Below are 5,357 nucleotides of genomic sequence, written 5' to 3' on the forward strand. Positions count from 1 at the left end.
TAAGCAATTGGGAATAATCAGAGGGCGGTTTCAGAAAAAGGATTAGGTGTGAAAAAAGTCAGAAAATTTTCTATAGAACCCATTTTTCTCTGAGTGTGTTACACTGTTTCTGTGTCCATTACAAGTATAATTTATTTGTATTCCACTTAGATATAATGCTTTTAATGAATGTGCTAATTGTTCATTTTCTTACTTATTAATAATTTGGCTAACTATTTTCTTTTTATATGAATATTAACAATTGCCTTGTTTTCAATGGCTTAAAACTGGTATTATATTTTTAAAGAAGCTCACTTTCAGTATTCAGTGTTTTATTGTTTTTTTAGTATGCAGTTGTCTTTCATTTAAATTGATTGTATTTTAGGGAGACAGTATCATTTTGAAATACAAGTAAGAAAATGTTAGAAATCAAACAACCATATTTAACATCATTACAAACAATAAGAATCATAAACTGAGCTCATTTTGTTAGTTTTCTAGGCCTTATATCAGGTATAATCCAGTACCATTAAATTCACTCAAGAATCAAAACCAAGATTGGGATCTAAGTCATAAAATTCCTTAAAACTTATTTTGGAAGGAAGGGGAATCACTCAAAATGACAAAAAAAAAAAAAAAAAAAGAAAAAAAAGACTTGTCATAATAGACCGTAATTCGTGTTGAACAGGTATGGGGAGAGAGCAAGTTAGCCGAGATGGCGTGTTCAGGCTCTCTCATCCCATGTTTTGTAAATAATGACTGTAACAGCTGAGATCATTTGTAGCACTGTGCATGCGCATCATGAGGTACTTGCTTGGTCATGAGCTACTTTGTGCTGACCAGATATATGGGCTCCACCTAGAAAGTGAGGGCATTACTGCTGCATCACAGCTCTGTCCATTGGGTCAGCCATGAGAGGAGAGATTATAGCACGTCTACTGCTACAGCTGCTGCATCAGCCAGGAGAGAATACTGTTATGAGTGCTGCATCATTCAGGAGAGAGGCTGTGTTGTAGCAGCCAGAAGAGAATAAATGTGTCTGCAGTACCTACGGCTCCTAGAGTCTTCTTCCAGACTCTTAGCTCATGCCTTGCCTACCCTGGGTTCAGTGAACAGTGCAGTGTGAACAGCAAGACATTGGCATCACAAACAGGATGATGAGCAATACAGGTAGATTAGGCATTCCCTCAGGGAAAGGAATTTACTCATGGAAATTCAGAGAATAAAAGTTTGTTTCTCAAAGATTTGTGCTACTATTTGCAGTGTAGTTTCCATTACAACTTAGATAAAACATATATAATACATGGGATTTTCCAGGCAAGAATACTGGAGTGGGTTGCCATTTCCTTCTGCAGGAGATCTTCCCCACCCAGGGATGGAAACCAGGTCTCCTGCATTGTAGACAGACGCTTTACTGTCTGAGCCACCAGGGAAGTCATATATGAAACATAGTTAACTCTCAATTGTTTGAGATCTACAATAATTTTAAAGAGAGGAAATGTTTTCAGAAATGCTATAATAATCTGGGGAGGTATGGTAAAATGAGTAATTAAAATTACTACTTCTTATTTGCTTTGTTTCTTTGCTTTCTTTTGCCCTCCAGTGTTTGGAAGATATCAGCTTCAAAGTTGTTGTTGTTCAGTCGCTAAGTAACGTCCGACTTTTTGCGACCCCATTAGACTGCAGCACTCCAGGCTTCCCTTTCCTTCAACCATCTCCCAGAGTTTGCTCAAACTCATATCCATTGAGTCAGTGATGCCATCCAATCACCTCATCCTCTTTCACCCCCCTCTCCTCCCGCCTTCAATCTTTCCCAGCATCAGGGTCTTTTCCAATGAGTCAGCTCTTTGCATTAGGTGGCCAAGTATTAGAGCCTCAGCTTCAGCATCAGTGCTTCCAGTGAATATTCAGGGTTGATTTCCTTTAGGATTGACTGGTTTGATCTCCTTGCTGTCCAGGGGACTCTCAAGAGTCTTCTCCAGCACCACAGTTCAAAAGCATTAATTCTTCAGTGCCTAGCCTTCTTCATGGTCCAACTCTCACAACTGTACATGACTACTGGAACAACCATAGCTTTGACTACCAGAGCATTGTTGGCAAAGTGATGTCTCTGCTTTTTAATATGATGTGTAGGGTTGTAATAGCTTTTCTTCCAAGGAGCAAGCATCTTTTAATTTCATGGCTACAGTCACTGTCTGTAGTGATTTTGAAGTTCAAGAAAATAAAATCTGCCACTGTGTCCACCTTTTCCCCATCTATTTGCCATGAAGTAAATCCTGACCGGATGCCATGATCTTTGTCTTTTGAATTTTTTTTTCAATATAAATTTATTTATTTTAATTGGAGGTTAATTACTTTACAATATTGTATTGGTTTTGCCATACATCAACATGAATCTGCCACAGGTATACACGTGTTCCCCATCTTGAATCCCCCTCCCACCTCCCTCCCCATATCATCCCTCTGGATCATCCCAGTGCACCAGCCCCAAGCATCCTGTATCATGCATGGAACCTGGAATGGTGATTCGTTTCATATATGATATTATACATGTTTCAATGCCATTCTCCCAAATCATCCCACCCTCCCCCTCTCCCACAGTCCAAAAGACTGTTCTATACATCTGTGTCTCTTTTGCTATCTTGCATACAGGTTTTAAGGCAGCTTTTTCACTCTCCTCTTTCACCCTCACCAATATACTCTTTAGTTCCTCTTCACTTTCTGCCATTATGGTGGTATCAATTGCATATCTGAGGTTGTTGATACTTCTACCAGCAATCTTGATTCCAGCTTGGGATTCATCCAGCTTGGCAATTCATATGATGTACTCTGCATATAAGTTAAATAAGCAAGGTGTCAATACACAGCCTTGCCATACTCCTTTCCCAATTTTGAACCAGTCCATTGTTCTATGTCTGGATCTAACTGTTGCTTCTTGACCTTCGTACAGGTTTTACAGGAGACAGGTGAGGTGGTCTGCTATTTTCAACTCTTTAAGAATTTTCCATAGCTTGTTGTGATCCATCAGGCTTCTCTCATGGCTCATATAGTAAAGTATCTGCCTGCAATGCAGGAGACCCAGGTTCAGTCCCTGTGTTGGGAAGAGCCCCTGGAGGAGGGCATGGAAACCTACTCCAGTATTCTTGCCTGGACATTTCCATGGACAGAGGAGCGTGGCGGGCTACTGTCCACGGAGTCTCAAAGAGTCAGATACGACTGAGCAAGTAACACTTTCACTTTCTATCACAATCAAAGGCTTTAGTGTAGTCAATGAAGCAGAAGTAGATAGCAAGGGTATGCTCAAAATCCTTCAAGCTAGGCTTCAACAGGACGTGAAACGGGAACTTCCAGATGTACAAGCTGGATTTAGAAAAAACAGTGGAACCAGAGATTAAATTGCTAACATCGGTTGGATCATAGAGAAAGCAAGGGAATTCCAAAAAAGCATCAACTTCTGCTTCATTGATTATGCTAAAGCCTTTGACCGTGTAGAACAAGTTCAATGAAAATCCTTCAAAGGCATCATGACTCATTCAGTTTAATAACCAGTCATTATAAAAGATAGTCTGGCTACTGGGGTAAAGAGCATTCTGGTATAGGACCAATGGACCATATTGCAAATTGCACTTCCCCCCAATAGTTGCTTCAATATATAACTGCTTCATCCTTTTCAAGTATGGCTCAGATGATCCTCTACTGAGAGAAGAAGTCTATGTCTCCTCCCCTTGAACCTATGCAGGCCTTAGTAACTTCTTCAGCCAACAGAATGTGATAGAAATGCTGCTGCATGACTTGCAAAGCTGTATCTTAATGGCAACAGAGCTCCCACCTGGCTTGTTTTTTTATCGGAACTCTTGCTACCGTATTGTAAAGAGGCCCAGACAAGCTACACGTGGGGTTTCTGGATGGCAATGCCAGCTAGGTCTTCAGCTGAGAGCCAACATCAACTATTAAACTTGTGAGTGAATAAAAAAAAAAAATTAGATGATTCCAGTCCCTGGGCTTTGAGTCTTTCAGCTAAAGCCCTAGACATCGTGCTTTCCCCAACTTCCGATCTGACCTAAAGGAATTATGAGAGACTGGGACTTGCCTGGTGAGCAAGTGGTTAAGACTTCACCTTCTAATGCAAGGGATGCAGGTTCAGTTTCTGTTCAGGGAGCTGAGATCCCATGTACCTTGAGACCAAAAATCAAAGACATAAAACAGAAGCAATATTGTAACAAATTCAATAAAGACTTTAAAAAACAAAGAATACAAAGGATGGAAAGAGATGATAACAATTTAAAAAATATGACAGATAACTGGTGCTATTATAACTAAATTATTTGGTAATTTGATAGATAGTAATAGCTAACTAATGCATGAGGTAACTGGGTACCCATGGCTACTAACCTTGGCTACCAATAGATTTTCAGAGCCCTTCAATTTATCTGCTGCCTTAAGAGTAACACTGATAATTCTGTTTTGATAGTGCCCAAACAAAAAACTTTCTATTTTAAAAAGTTGTAGCTTATTAAACACAGAAGTCAAATAAACTAACCATTAGATTGCTTGGAATACATGTTTTGCTCAGTTATGTCTGACTCTTTGTAACCCTATGGACTGCAGCCTGCCAGGTACCTCTGTCCATGGAATTTTCCATGCAAGAATCCTTGAGTAGGCTTTCATTTCCTCCTCCAGAATGTTCTGAGAATATAATTTTAAGGAAGTATAATGAAAATTGTTGGAAATATGTAAGATATCATCATAGTTTCCACACACAATTTTATTTTGTCAAATAATTTCACTGAACATATCATCTGATCTTTTGTTGCTGTTTTCAGTCACTCAGGCATGTCTGACTCTTTGCAACCCCAAGAACTGCAGCATGCCAGGCTCCCTTGATCTTTTAGCTTGTTTTTATATCTTTATCTTATTAACCTCCAAAAGTCTCTTTCAGCAATTTGTAATGATACTGAAAACATTGATTTTCTGTGATTAGTTTCCTAATTGCTTCATAATGTTAAGTCTGTACATCTCATTTTGACATGAGCTAAATCCTATTTAGGAGACCAGATGGACAGAAGGGGTAGGTGCAGTTCTGCTTTTAGGCTGAGAGCAGATGCAGCACTGAAGGTGTGACTCACTCTTCTCCGTGCTGTCCCATGTGTTGAACATCCTGTGCAACTGCTCTGCTCTGGGGGATTCCCCCACGGTTGGCTTTCCACTGAGGCTTCCAAGAATAGGCATAACTTTTAGCATTGAAGGGCTTCTGATCCCCTAAGAAATGAAGTGAAGCCCCCAGTTCATTTTTATATGCACTTATATGCTCAAGGACCGAGAAGCAAGTGACTAATTTCCCTACATTCATTTTCTTTACCTAATTGTGATGGAGGCAT

The sequence above is a fragment of the Bubalus kerabau genome, chromosome 7 (assembly GCF_029407905.1).
Source record: "Bubalus kerabau isolate K-KA32 ecotype Philippines breed swamp buffalo chromosome 7, PCC_UOA_SB_1v2, whole genome shotgun sequence".
In the NCBI taxonomy this organism is placed as follows: domain Eukaryota; kingdom Metazoa; phylum Chordata; class Mammalia; order Artiodactyla; family Bovidae; genus Bubalus; species Bubalus kerabau.